Here is a 15,077-nt window from a genome sequence, read left to right as displayed (position 1 = left end):
TATCTGACCTGTGAGATTATTGCCAGCAGTGACCTGCTGCCAGGCAGCCTATTCTTATTTATTCCGCTGAAGTCAACCTTGCTGACAGAAGCCTGTTTTAAAGGCAACCTGCTTTGTGCATGCCTGTCCTGTTACTAGGTTACTAGAGAATGAAATATCTCCGTTTTTCTTTGTAAATCCCTGTTCTTGCTTTTGGAAGTCTGGTCACACAAATCTGTTGTAGAACAGACCTATTTGCATCTTTGATTTCTATTTACTCACCCCTAACCTTTCCCAGCTACTCCTTACATTTTGATGAACTCCTCTTGCCTCCTTTCCCAAGCCCTGCCGTAAGATAAATAGAGGATTCAGAGTATTTGGTGTTGACCAGTGCCAAGGTTTGCGCTCTCGGCAGCATGCTGATCATGGCTGCAATTCCTGGCTTGCAGGGACTTGGGATCCAGTTACATTTGCTGGCGTCAAGCAGACTCTACAGACCACTGTGAAATACTGAATCTAAAAATAAAAGAGCGAAAAAGTACGAAACCAAAGAGAGCGGGGTATTAAAATTCCAGGAAAACTGTAGAAAAGCTTGGAAGAGGCACATAAGCAGTCCCAGGGGAAAACACTAACATATTGGGGGAGTTTAAATGAAGCCTCTGGGTTTGCCTTTTATAGCTCTGTCACCCATGTGACACTGGAGTTCAGCCTGTGGGTCCAGGTATTTCTGCTAACACAAAGAACGCATTAGAGCCCTCTGGAAAGGCAGATCATTCTGTCTCAGCTCCTTGCCTTTGCTCTCCCCAAGAACTGTTAACCCCAGGTGCACTTGGCGTCTGTTCGCACACCTCCTCCCAGCCGGGTCCCGTCTCAGCCTTTGGATTTTTCCTTCGGATCAAAACTGCCACTGATGGTGCCAGTGGGCTCGCTGGGTGTGGGAAGAAGTTCCAGGCTCTGGTGAGTCTCAGCGGGGATGGCTGGGGGGAATATGATTTTCACAGCTTTTGCAGTGCTTTTCGTTGTACTGTGACATACGGAAGATTAGTGAATCAGTTAATCCAGGCTAAAGGGTCAGGATTAAATACTTGCTGGACCTGCTTCACAAGGTTAAATTCATTAGTCTGAGATCAGATAGAAAAGCCCAAGTGTTATTTCTAAGGGGCATTTTATGAATCTCATATAAAGAATTTGGTGGGTGTCCTCATTTTCTGAGGAAAAATCTAATAATCTTTGAAATTGTCTTTTCCTATTTAAACATTAAACCAGCACAAGAATTAAGTTTTACCAAGTACAAAGTTGCATTTTAAAGTGCAACATTTGTTGTGACTGTCCTTTCCTGACCAGCACAGTTCCATTGTAGAGTTTCAGACTGCCTGTGTTTGAATTGTTTGTAAAAATTCTTTCTAGATTTAATCGAGGTCTATTTGCAGGAGACTTTATTTCTGCCTCCTTTTTGATGCTTTGAAATTAAACCCATGATGACTGTGAAACTGAGGTTTAAAAGTAGATGTGTGTTTGCACAACAATGTATTATATATACACAATACTAGAGCTCCATGGCTACCCGTAATTGCAGTGATAGTGTATCTGCAGTGGGAGCTCCTTGGAAGTTTGCATATAGGTCAGAAGTTTCCAAATGATAACTGAGATTATATGTATTATGGACTGCATTTTCCAAGTATGCCACAGTTTAGTCATGGGACTCATTAGCGTTCATGAGAGCTGTGAAGTTCTGCTCCGTCCATACTAAACTGAAAGTTCAGCTCTGTGCACCTGAACGAGCTCTGCTTCATGTTCCTGAGATATGCAATGGCTCATCTTACCTCTTACTTCAGTTTCTTAATGCATTGCTGTGACGGAGCCTGCTGCAGTGGATGAAGCAATAGGGCTCAATACCTTACTGCCTTGGCCTTGTGCGTTATGCAATTTTTAGATTTGCTTTGGTTCTTGATCTTAAGTACAGTAGCTCACACTGTGCTTTGTAAAGAAACCTAGACGGGATCTCCTGCCAGTATTAAGTGGACGTTTAAAACTGCACAGGTATTTTTGTTGAGGTTCCTTCTAATACTGTAAGACAGAACCTCTGTTGTCCCAGCTGTGTGACCTTGAAAGTACTTCACATGCAGCATTTTATGCAAGTTAATTGTTTTTAGTAGTACAGATAAAATGAAATGTTATAATACCATACAACAATTTAAAAGACACAATCCAAATATTTTAAAAGCCGTACTGCTAATTTGCATTTCTTCATTTCCCTCATTAACTTTGTAGAACAGATTTGGACCTATATATTTTAATTTACAGCAGAGAAAAAGCTAATGGAACCATCGGGCAGGCATTTGAAGCTGTCTCACCATGTCTCAGGCTGTGTGTGTTCTAAACAAGAAACACCTAAAAATAAATATGCAAAATACCTGTTACTTATGTATAGTTTTGCCGCACATCAGGTTTGCAGCTTAACAGCTGATTAAGTGCACCTCACAGTGAGAGATGCGGAGAGTACAAAGGAACTAAACACACGGCTCTGTTATCCTACGCAGCTCACCAGGTCGGTGAGTCTGATCTAGTGTAACTCAAGGCAGTTTGTGTGTGTTCACAGCCATTGTGAAATAGCCAGAAGACAAAGGCAGGATCCGAACCCCGTTGAGCCAGGCACTGTACCTGTACAGCAGAGGTTCACCTTCTTGCTGTTCAGCCTTGCTGGGCTCCTGGGATAGCTCAGCTAACTATTGGTTCAGCTATAGAACAAATCCTTTGAAGCTTCTGTTTAATAAAGATGAGTGAATAGGCTACACTTCTCACTAGAACAGACAACTGTCAAACTCACCCCCCGAAGATTTAGGTTTTACATTTTTTTCCTAGGTAGTCCGAGGTTTAACACATTTGAGCTATTTATTTGGAGTTAATTTTAAGGAAATAACAGTCATTCATATCCTCTGATAGAAAAAAAAAATCCCAAGCTTTCTGATGACTGTCCACAGTTGGACAATATCTGGCAGCAGGTCAGAAGTTGCAAGAAAAGCAATAATATCCTTCTTTATCAAAGCCTATGCCAGCCAGGACATTCAGCACACAGGAAGGTCTGGAGTTTCTGCCTGACTTAAATTCTTCAGCTGCCTCAGAATTGTAACTTCTCTTAACTCCCTCAGTCTTGTGTGTGTCCAGGTTCTCTCCCTCTGTGTGTCCACGTTCTCGTGAAATCCTTCCTCTCACCACTCAGTAAAAATAAGTCATTTTTGTCTTGTATGAAACCTTACCCTACCTTTTCTTATAACTGAAACAGAGGTCAGACAAAAAGTAGGGGACATGAAATACTAATTCCTCTTTTCCAAAACGGGGAACTGAGGTAGAGGCTAAGTAAGTTGCTCAAGGACACACAGTTTCCACTAGTGGTGAGAGAACCTAAACAGACTCACTGAAGCTCATAGGAAGCTATGAGTAGCATAGAGGCAGAGACAAGCAGGCTTGAGTACCAGAAAGATCCCGTGGAACTGTAGGACAGAACGATGTCAAAATAAACTGACGTTTAGGAGCAGCACAAAGATAAAGTTCTGAAGGAACGTCAAGATCAGCAAAAAAGTATTGTAGAAACCTGAAAGACACTTAGCACAGTCCCAGATCTGTTTCAATGTAGTAAGGAAACCAGCTGATAGGAATATCACTTATCTTCTTTCTTGATCTTATCTTCTTTCTGATGTACCTTCTCAGTGAAGGGTAGATATGTTACCAGTCTCATGCAAAGTCTGGGCCTTGTGGTCTGCCTTTATCGCATGTCTCTGAAAGCACAGAGTGATCATGGGGTATGCTCTGGGGAACGTGCAAAAGTTTCTTCACAGGTTTGACATAGATAATTTAAGTTTCAGGACTTCAACATTCAAAATCTCTCTTCAGCATGAGAAAGGATAACAGGCGCACTCTTGGCCCCTTGCAGCCCATGTAGAAGCCCATGCTACTAATTATTTCAGTTTGCTAGGGACTGCAAATGAACAAGTGATTCAGCCTGTAAATAAAACCAGTGCATGTCCAGTGAGGGGAACTTTATCAGTCTACAGGGTATCAATAGACACATCCTTAATCAAAGCAACTAAACCACTAAATCTGAAGCACTTGCTTGAAAGGCTGGGCACGCTCCAGCTTCAAAGAAATAGTTGGAAAATGCTTAACAGAGGAAAGTTTACTATTTTTCCTTCTTGAGCAATTGATTGTTGCTATTTTATCCATATGGACACACACACAGTATCACCTTAGGGCAGAGACTCAGCATGAAAATTTACAGTCCAAATAATCTGTTGGCAAACTAGTAAGCAACAGAAATCAGGATTTTATGTTTGGAAATGTCAAGTGGGCATGGTTATCTATACCACTTGGATGTATAGTGTATATTATCTGTCATGTTCTCAGACAGCTTTAAAATCTAGCTTACTGTCTTAATAAGCTTCATGTAACTCCATCTATTATTCCGTGCTTTTTCTTTTGGTTGCATGTAGCCATAAATGTTTCACAGAAGTCAGCGAAGTTTTGTTAACAGAGTTGTCTAATATAACCCAGGTGTCTCCGCATGCATTTTGACTATTGGCAGCAGCTGGTGCTAGCCAGACTGGCACTGGGAACAGTTTAAATGTGTGCACAGACTGCAGTGTGCTACCAAAATCCTTTGGTTATTGGATGGTCATAGAAATATTAGCAATTCAAGATCTGCAGGGTTGAGCAGTGTTTATTGAGCTCTACGCTAACACTGCCACGTTTACCTGTTGCTATACTTCAGGCCCACATAACCAGTAGAGCAGAGTTAGGACTAGCCCTCCGAAGATCCAGGTCCCAACCCACTTTTGCTGGTGTCTGAAGTCATTAACTAAGGCAGCAGCAGAGTTCATTTTGTATGGTGTCCTTCATTTTTTGTCTTATTTTAAAGAATGATTGCTGGAGCAAGTTGAATGCGTTGCGTCTTGAGTATTATTGAGGCTGGAAAGGAGCCAGAACAACCAAGGACCAAAACTTCTAGGCAGTTTTCCGTATCTACAACAAAACTCAAGTCTCTAGCAAAGTTATCTAAGGAATCCAGGCTGAGAACAACAAATGAAAAAGGAATGACACAGATAGGGCTGTGCTATAAGGAAAAAAAAGTTAAGCATTTTATGATTTTGGACAAAGTTTCCTGCACAGTTATATCACTACGTTGCTTTTATTCCTCAGAAAAATCTGAGTCAACATACTGCCATCTCAGCAGCTATGTTCAGATTCTCATTCTCTGGCAACATGGGTAAATCACAGTGATCTTAGAGAGACAGATCAAAAGTTATTACCCACCCTTGCCCATTCACATGTGAAATTAGCTATGGTCCTCTAGCCAGGGACCAAAATGTTGTGTGTACTTCCACCCCGTATTTTAATTATTTGGTGCCTCTGCTATGGTACAATTTGTCGAGATTGTTCCATGCTTCTTTGAGACAAGAAGATTATGCTTGTTGTGTTTTTAATCTTAGAGTACATTTCAAGAAAAAAACCTAACATTGCTCTGTGAGCAGCACAACTAAAGCAGCTTCACTACAGATTTATATGGTCTCATCCATAAAACACTTTTGCTCCCCTCTATAATAAATAAGGGTAACTTAACTGTGTTTCTCATTTCAGTGTCACCCCCATAGGGCAAAACCCTCACATACTGTGGCTACTTCAGCTTTAGGTAACTGGTGACTGGCCGGCCTGCTAGAGTAAACAGTGTGATGTACAATGGTTGGGTTCTGAGTTCCTCCTTTCCTTCAGCTGGGGAATGAATATGGTTCCTTTTCTGTCTTCAGTTGCTGACTTCCAAGCAACTTGTAGAAATTTAATTATTTTTAAGACCCTGGCTCATCTATCAAATATGTTTGAAATTTGGAGCAGGAGATAGACTGAACTATTACATAAGCTTCCTCTCCTTAGGAAAGCAAGCTAATCGAGATTGTTCCACGAAAAGCCCCACACCCAGATGACTGGAAGTGCATTTTTTTTACAAAGATAGACCTTTGCCAAACAACAGCCATCAGAACCCCTCTGGCCAGTGTCCTTTCTCTTGGCAGCGATATATGCTTGTGTTTGACAATGAAGCACATACTGTTTGTCATCTGCTTTGAAGGAGTTTACGAGTTAACAGTGATGTCTAGTTATATTCCCAGCTTCAATTTAGTTGTATCCAAAGCATTAATAGATTGCCATTAATCAGGCTGCAGGAGAAAGAATAACAAAATGAAAATGTAGTAAGATTTTTTTTCTCCAGAATGTTAGGTTACCATACTTTTTCCCTCTAAGCTCCAAAGCTATACTGCATTTTATTTTATTGGCAGATATCCCATACTTCTTCAAAATCTGAAGCAAAAAGATTGGGATGAGTATTCTGGGCATTCATAGTATGTTGGATTAATATTGTTGGCTATCTGCTCTGCATACCACGATTAAGTCAGCACTCGCTCAGCTGCTAGCTAGGCTGGCTTCTGTTGTTGTAGTTGATGTGGTTGCTACTGACTTCATTTTTGAAGCCTCAATGCTATCTTTTTTCTGTCTTTTGCACATTCCTATAGCACGGATTGTGCCGTGTGCTGGTGTGCTCTGTGCTCCTTCAAGTACCTCTCTCTAGGTGGGGGAACACGAGAATATTGACTCTACTTTTTTTTCCTCCTGAGCACAAAGATGCTGTATCACTCCAACTGGGAAAGGCAAAGGAGGGTAGCAGTGCCATACCTGTAAACAAGAGCAGCAGCTGCACGCACAGCCAAAGGACGGACCAGCATTTGCAAGACAATGAACCGTGTTCCCTTTGCCACTGAACTGATCCAGGCACAAAACCCTGTTACATTTACGCAGTTCTCCCACAAAAGATGTGTTTGGTTTTATTTCATTTTTAATCATACTACACTGGAAGTTTAATTGAATACCTGTTTATTTTGATACTCAGATTAACTTTTACAACCAATTGAATACGAGTAGATTCAGGTTGATACTCAAATTTAATACTTGCTCATTTTGATTCAAGAAGGTGTACAGAAGTCCCTGCTTCAAGAACCTCATGTCTGAGGATCCCTAGCTTGTTCCCTCCTTTGAATATTTCCAACCAGGGATCGCTCTTTCCTCCTGCTTCAAATTTGGCAAGAATCAGCTTTTATTACCCTGGAATGCATCAGGTAGCAGTAAGTGTCAGGGGGTTAAGACAGAAACCTTCTTACTTTGGAGGCAGAAGAGAAAGATTCCAGAATTCTGCCAGAAGGTTTTATTCTACTCTATCTTGTACCCATATTCATCTGCAGTACAAGAAGAAAGCATAAGTAGTTCCACAAGGAATGTGGACTTTTACTGAAATGGAAAAACACATCCCTCTGGTGCCCAAACACTCTGGTATGTGAAATGATTGTTTGGTTAGGGGGAAAAAAAAGAAATCAAAGTTTTGGCAAGCCCTGGTTTTGCGTGCCTCAAACACCAGATAGACACCTGCACAAATATTGTTTGCATACAAATAAAACTGTGTACACAGAAGTCTGGAAAAAAAATCTAAAAGCTGAACCACACTATAGAAGCCAAGCCCCAAATCTCCATCTTTACAGTATCTCATTACTGAAATAGTGATTAGTTTAAAGTAATTGTATTAAAGGAAAAAAGAGAATAAATATTTTTGCTAAATGATGACCGATTCGCACCCTCTGATGCTGGAACTTTACTAGCATTTTTAACTAGCTGACTGAATTTTATGCAGAGGCATTTTTAGCTGCACCTGTAGGTTGGTTTTGCTTTTGTAAAATGTCTACACACATACCTACAATCTTCTAAACGTTCCCACTGTATCCACGTGCTGATCAAAGCAGCACCATACACATGAAGAACCATCTCACAGAGATCCTTGCCCACAAGCTATCTGAAAGAGATCATTCTGCTTTATAATATCCACAAGATCTACAATGTCCTTTTCTCTTTCTGAAAATGAGGAACCTGCAGGTGAACAATGCAGGACTTAAGCTGTTCCTAAGCGGGGGTCCCAAACATGTCAACTAGTGTTGAAAGCTCTTCCAAGCCTGGCATGTTATGTCAGAGACTGTTACTGAACCACGGCCTGCTTCCCACTGCTCACGTGTGGGGTATCATTTACAATCCGAGGGTGAACTGAAATGGAGAACACTTGCTTGCACCAAAATCATGAATTTATGGATACTAGGGCAATATTTTCTTAAGCTGAACTGAAATTAAGTCTTCCCAACCACCAGCTTATTTTTTCTCACTTTTACTTGAGTTACTTTACTTCTTATCACACACATGGGAATAATTTTACTATTTTTACTAGGAAACTAGAATTTAATCTGTTTGCCTACCAGTTCACTGGTACCTAAAAAACCTGGCTAAAACTGAGTATCTTTCCCCATCTTTCATATGGAAAATTATTCAACCTTTTTTATTAGGAAACCTGCAGTGGATTTGAAATGAACCTTGTAATTATGAGAACTAAATGACATGAAACAGTTTTGGATACAGCAGCTTGAAACTTCAGGCAGAGAAAGCAGTGCTGCTATCTAGAGTAAAGGCTATCCCAGACTTTCACTTATAAATCCTGTAATTTCTGTGCCTTCCAAAAGCCAAACTTCAAGTACTTGGGATTGATTATTTTTCTGGTGTCTAGCTAAGACTTTTTTTTTTTAAATATACTTAAAGATACAGGTAAAAGTAGTTGAGCTCTTGATGAGAATCACAGTTAGGAAGGTGAATGTTTTACCAGAAAGATAAAAAGAAAAATTTCATTATGTTTACCTGTGTGCTGAAATGGCTTTGTGCTTCAGAGAAAGGCAACGACATTGGCAGCCGTTGTCTTAGCATGTTTTGCAACATTCATTCTGCATTGTCTAGATTGTGCACGTGATTTCTCAGTCTAGTTTCTTCACTACAGGATTTTGCATTTGGCTTACATGCAATGCGTTATTTTTTATTTGAATCTGCATGGATATACACCTGCATTGGTAAGTGGAGCCTTGCTAGCAGTACAAAAAAAGGCTTTTCCAGAAGCAGAACAACACTGTACCATGGCACACACAGGGCCTGTCTAATGACTGACTACAAACAAAAGGAAATGGTTTACTGGGGGAAGGCTGTGTATTTCTAGTGCAGTATTATCTTGCCCAGTAGACCAGATGGATAATATTTTAGGGAAATATTTCATCTCTCCACAAGAGAATTGACTTTCTACCCAAAGCTCGTGTATATTGAGTGAAAAGCCTGGTTTGTCTTTGTCCTGTGCTATTCACAGGATTCTTGTCTACTTTCCTCCATGTAGAACAAGGCAGAGGCCACAATGAAAGAATGGGCATGATAATAGAAAAAAAAAGGAAGGCAGACAGCAACCTCTGTGCCTCCCCTCTATGCTCTTGCAGAAGGAGAAGTCCATGAAGTTGCTGCACTGCAGAACATACATCTTCAACAGAGGAAACAGCTGAAGAAAAAGTCCTACAGTGGTCACAGTAGTTCCACTCCCAGAGAAGCCACGTGTTTACCCTCTAAGTGAGAGGGCAGGCTTTTGTCCACTGACAGACAAGTAGGCCACCCAGAACCACTATCTTAATCTGGAGAAAAGAGACAGCTGGTAAGGACAGTAAGGCTCTTATCTGCTACTCAGGATGCCAGCAGGAAGAAGAGGCCATAGGAGCAGCTGAAGGAACAGAAGGCAGGGCTAATTCACTGTTTCTCAAAATGAGGAAAAGGGAAGAGGTAGTATTTTAGCTCAAGCACCCCCCCCCCCCTTTTTTTTTTTCCTGCTGTAGACCCATTATCACTGCATGCTAATTTGCATTTAATTCTGTAGCCTCCTCCCCACTGGTAAATATACATTGACTTTTAACAGCTTAGGCATAGCAGAATCTTTTCAAATTGTGACAGTGGAAGATACTTTATTGTAATGCATTTGCCTGAGTGCAAAGTGCCAAATGCAAAATAACATGAATAACCCTGATTTTGCAAAGTGGGGAAGAAAAAGTGCGTCAAGCTTAAGCATACTCATTGCTGATCTGCTGAATTGCTAAGCACCTGAAGCTAGTGGGTAGCAGCAGCAATTGCAATCGCTCGTTGAGGTTCTTCTTGCCTTATTAAATCAAGTCAATACTTGCTTAATGATCAGAATCTCTCAGCTTCAGTCTTGTGCTGGAGCTCAGGGGAAGAGACTTGCATGCAGGCTTCCCTGTTCTTCTCATAAGAACTACTAAATAGTATAAAAATGGAAGCATGAGTGATCTCTCTTTCCTGGGGATATTATTGAAACCTGGTTACATGTAGATTCATTCTTATTTGGTGATGGCAACTCCCAATCTGAAGTCACCTGTAGCAGATGAGGAATTCCTTAGGTGTATCAGATACTTCATAAAGCTTTGGGCAGATACCAAGAAAAATTACAGGTTAGCTAGTTCAAAAGGGAAAAAAATGCATTGCAATTAGAGAGCCCATTATATGCAGGAGACTAATACCTGCCAAGCTGCATTCTGGGATGCTGGGATCTGTTCCCAATGCCATCAGATGACATGCAGGAGAAGATGCAGTAAGTACAAGGCTTTGATTTTGAAATTATATACATAAATATATATACACATATGTATTATATTTTTTATGTGAGGGAAGATTGTAATCACTACTTAATCAAAGATAATGTTTTCAAGGTGCAGAAGCAGCTCTGGTCTTCAGATTATATATTAAATTTGGCTATACATTTATAAATGTTGTTTTGTCATGAACAAGGGTTTCAAGTAGTGGATATGGTTTTACTTTGAATAGTGTATCATATATTGCTCACTAAGTACAAAACTATATGGTTACTATCCTGAGAGAGCTAAGCATTTAATGTATAATAAATTGGTGCTGTGTTCGTTGTGAACAGTTTTAAATACCATAACTAATTTTATACATGGACTGGAGACAGCTCTAACTCTTTGTTTCCACAAGGTATATAAGAGACCCTTGTGACAGTTTTGTGCCCCACTCAAATGTATTCAGCTTATACATTAAATAAATACTGTTTAGAAATACTTTATAAGTATGCAGATCTTGAAGCCTACGTGGCAACACACTCAGTAACCAGAGCTCAGGAATTTACACAGTCCTTGCAGTTAGTTTACAAGCTAGTGGATATGCAGCCTAACTGGCTATTTTATCTTCCTCTGCTCAGATTAACTCTTTCCCATCAAAGTTTCTGCCCCTATACTGTGAATGGCAGGTAACACTTTGGGAGTTTATGGGCATGTAGAGGAGGGGATTCTCGTAGTGATTTTATTCCTGAGAAAATACTGCTAGATTTCATTACAAAGTTGATGATCCTATGCACTGAGATGAAAAAAAAAAAAAAGCAGATTTGATAATCACTCCTTTCTCCTAATGTAATTGAAGGAACCTGTATCTGAAAGATGAGTAAGAATGCTCAAATTAATGATATGCTACTTCATTAATATTAAATTTAGATTTACATAGGATTGAATTCTTTAAGAGGAGTTCAAATCTGTCTAGAATACCCAGATTAGTGTAGTTCTGTGTATGTATGTGAGTGAATGCAAGGGAAATCACTTCCCCATAATTTCTCTGAGCACATTCTAATACACAGATCTCTGAGGTCACATTAGGATAGTTAAAAGCATCCTGCTCCTATGTTGTTTTTCACGTTGCTGCTCCCTTCTACTGTACAGAAGGAAATAGTAGCCAAGGGATGTAAGAGAGTAACTGAACCAGATGCGACTTGAGCATCTATTGTAGAAAGTGGCTGCAACGTGAGGGAACCGTTTCCTCTGGCTACAAAAGTGAGGGATGATAATAGCTACCTCCTTGCAGACAGGCAGCCCTCAATTTCAAAATCAAGTTTATAGTATCCTGTCTTGCTGATTAATGACACATCCACTCGCCAGAATGGAGCTGTAAGAACTAGCTTAGTCTAGTGCTGTGAAAAACAAACCAAAACCTGACTCCATTCCACCTAACCCACCCACCCCAGTCTCCCTGCCAGCTTCCTGGATTTAATTGCTCTCTTCAATCTTGAGAGTGAGTGCCTCCCACAAAGAGTTTTCCAGCACCTTTCTGAATCCGGTTTCTTTCACAGGCTTTGCATTTGGGTTCTTTTGCATATTGCTGAAAGCTCCCAGTCCTTTCCTCATAGTCTCAAAACCCAAAATAAATGCTTAGCCTACCTCTTTCTGGTTCTTTCTTTGACCCAGTTCTCCTTACAGACACAAAGCTGAAGGAATGCCATGACAGCCCAATTTCCTTCAGGAGTATGCAAGCAATTAATATTGTTTAAAGAGCTGATGAATCTGTGAATTTCTAACTCACATGAGCATGTGCTACTTCTAGTCAAAGTTCATTTGCCAACAAGGGCTTGTGGGAAATTTATTATTTCACTTAAGAATTACTCAAATTCTTGTGTGCGGGCTAATGAAGAACTGTTACATTTAGGTCTTACTCAGAAGCTTGTGTGATATTGTTTATATAATCGTCCAGATTCAAATTTGGTTGTTATGCCACTTTTCTTAAGTCTAAATAGATGCCATGTTACATACTAAGCACTCATTCTGATCAGGATCATTGTAAATGAAAGAAATTACTGACTGAAGTGTTTACTTATGGACAAAGATACTAGAGATAAACCATGGAGTCAGTAGGACCATCATTCTTTGATAGAGTTTGGTGAAATTAATGCTTTGTGCTTGAAGTACCAGTGTAGCCTTCACACTAATATTCTTATCCAGTGTTTGTTTCTCTTCCTATTTTCCACACCCACCACGCCTTTATATTATTAGCTATCAATTTATATGAAAAATGTCACTTAAGATATTGCACCCTGCCCCCTTGATTGTGACAAACTGCACCAAGTCCCACCTTTCTGTATCCTGTATCTCCAAATGTGAGTCGATGCATACTCAATAGAGACATCTTGTCTTCAAAAGACAGGTTTTTTATTCGCCTCGTTTCAATTACACACTAAATCCTGGATTACAAAAAGATATGATCTCCTTGCTTAAGTGTCTCCAGCTATCAGTGCATTAAAATTATTTTTCCTACTCAACAAGCAAAATGCAGAATTTCACAGCTCTTCTCAACACAGTTGTGGAAACCTTTTATATCCACATTGTGCTCTTCTTTAAAAAGGCCAGATGGGAAAGAAAAACATACTGGCCATGTTAACAGAGCTTTGGTGGTCCTTCTTCTATGCTGTAGTAATACGACATAGAATATTCAAGTCAGTCTTCCACTAGGGGAGGGAAAAATTATTGAGAAACTGGGTATTTAGTGATGCTTGTCTTGTTTACAGTAACTTTTGTGCAAATGGTGACCAGAGACTATGCAAGAAAAATGTATTTCAGAAATCTTAGTGCCAGTAACTATGCCCAGAGATTGAAATATCCAATAAATCCTGTTAGCAGTAACTTCTTGAACAGTTCTATATCATAAACATCGAACCTATTCAAATGTTGCACTTCAGTTACCTACCGAGGGTGTATCAGCACCCTCAGAGAAGGCTGTATTAGAGGACTGGTAGGCATGTCTTTCTTTAATATCCTTACATGTCTAAAGGTCAATAAAACTGACTGGAGTCATCTTAAGCATAAACACTTCTAGTAGCCCCCAGGGAATATGTATATATTAAAGTTGCTTTCTAGATTGACATCCATAATAACTTATCTTCACTGTTGCTTTTACTTGTTCTACCTACACTCAAACTGGCACAGATATATTGTGATCACGTCTTCTCTCACAGTGTAGCATATATTGTAAGACTTGAATGAAAAAGGACTTATGTATCTGTTTTGAAATAAGCACAAAGATAATTCAAAACATTCAGATTCTCCTGTGTTCATATAATTTAACTGCTCAGAGTCCCATAAATTATCACTTGATGGGCCTTAAGATCCTGCTCCAGTGGAATTTGTTGTGTAATATCAAAAGCAACTGAACAAGAATGAAATACAGCTTCCAATCTAACTGTAGTGTTCAATACTGACAAATGCAATATTTCTTTCAAGAAAAAAAAAAAAAGGCAATTGTCCATATAAATTGTAATTGCTTTCTAACAGGAAGCAAAGGATGTTTAATCTCTTTCAGAAGAAGTAGAAATTAGTCATACACAGATCAAAATCTATTCATATGCAAAGATTACTCATCTATAAATTGCAGCTGCTTTCAGATGCAGTGTTAAGATTACTCGCTATACCCTGAAAATAACTGCGAACCAGTAGAGAATGTTTATGTATATTTCTTTCAAGTTAATTACTTATGCAAAAATCCATCTGTTGGATGACAGTGATGAAGCTCATGATTTTCAAATATTTCCTTGTCCTACACAGTGATTACTCAAAACGTATCTGTTCAGAAAGAGAACTCATCAAGAATCTTTCAACAAAATGCTTTTTCATTGAAAAATGAGATTCAAAGCCAAAAGTTTTGCATGGAAATGAATTTATTTTGGTGAAGCTTTTGTCAGGCAAGGTTTCAGTGTTCCAAGACAAAGTTTCTGGTTTAGATGAGAGTCGTTCCTTCATTCCAAATTATCAAATAATGGAGGCCAATTGCTTGGGACAAAGTAAGTTCCAGGATTTTGCTCCTATTCATGTGTATTTATACACAGTAAACCAGTTCCATCAGGAGAGACTGAAAGACTTACTGAAAGCCAGCCACCAGATCTGGGTTTGGGTATCCAACTTTGTTATGGCAGAACCTGAGGACCTAGCATGTAGATAAGAGACTTTACCCCTAATGTTTGTTTTGTTTTATTGACAAGCTTCAAAATGGTCTTGGCTTTACCCTCTAAAACTTCTTGGGGGGGCTCTTCCCAAAACACTTCTACCCCATGACTGAGTAACTTCTAATCCAGAAAGAACTGTTTTGCAGATTCCAAATACAGTTGCACTGTTATGGGACGCAAGCCAGGAAATAGGAGATGTGCAATCATTACAGCTTAACTAAGCCTGGATTCCTCCCTTCAGATAAAAGTATTAAAAAGTAAAACCTGAAGAAAGCTAATACACATATATGTCGAACTTGCAGTTCACACTGTAAATAGGTTTATGTAGCTGCATTATTCAGTAAGGTGAAGCAGCAGAGAACTTTCTTTAAAGCAGAAG

The 15,077-nt window shown here is 39.6% G+C and overlaps 1 protein-coding gene across 2 annotated transcripts in view; it reads left to right on the top strand.

Moving 5' to 3' along the window:
- Positions 1-599: 599 nt before the first annotated feature.
- RAF1 (Raf-1 proto-oncogene, serine/threonine kinase) overlaps positions 600-15,077 on the top strand; it is a 79,191-nt gene continuing 64,713 nt past the window's right edge. For both annotated transcript variants that reach the window (XM_068419835.1, XM_068419834.1), the window contains exon 1: positions 600-936. The gene's annotated coding sequence lies outside the window, so the exon portion shown is untranslated. The remainder of the gene's footprint in view (positions 937-15,077) is intronic.

The sequence above is a fragment of the Nyctibius grandis genome, chromosome 29 (assembly GCF_013368605.1).
Source record: "Nyctibius grandis isolate bNycGra1 chromosome 29, bNycGra1.pri, whole genome shotgun sequence".
Lineage (NCBI taxonomy): Eukaryota > Metazoa > Chordata > Aves > Nyctibiiformes > Nyctibiidae > Nyctibius > Nyctibius grandis.
This window is presented reverse-complemented; position numbering and strand designations above follow the sequence as displayed.